We start from the raw sequence: 418 nt of genomic DNA, 5'->3' as shown, positions 1-418 counted from the left end.
CCCTTGAAGTTTAGAATGATTGGCTTCTCTAGGAACTTTGAATTTCGGATAGTGTTATTGATTCTCCTAGTTAAGTATGTTGATTCTTGAACACAGCTACTTATGAGTCTTGGTCGTGGCCCTAAGCACTTTGTTTTCCAGTATTACCACCGGATACATAAATGCCACAGATACATGATTGGGTGAACCTTTTCAGATTGTGACTCAGCTTTGCTAAAGTCCCCAGTTAGAGGTGTCCAGAGCTCTTAAGCACACAAGCACATGGTTAGGGACAGCTTGATTTAGCCGCTTAGGCCTGAATTTTATTTCCTTGGGCCCTCCTATCCATTGATGCTCAAAGACTTGGATCCTTTTTACCCTTGACTTTTGGTTTTAAGGGCTATTGGTTTTTTCTGCTTGCTTTTTCTTTTTCTTTCTA

The sequence above is a fragment of the Arachis duranensis genome, chromosome 3 (genome assembly GCF_000817695.3).
Source record: "Arachis duranensis cultivar V14167 chromosome 3, aradu.V14167.gnm2.J7QH, whole genome shotgun sequence".
NCBI classification, from domain to species: domain Eukaryota; kingdom Viridiplantae; phylum Streptophyta; class Magnoliopsida; order Fabales; family Fabaceae; genus Arachis; species Arachis duranensis.
This window is presented reverse-complemented; position numbering follows the sequence as displayed.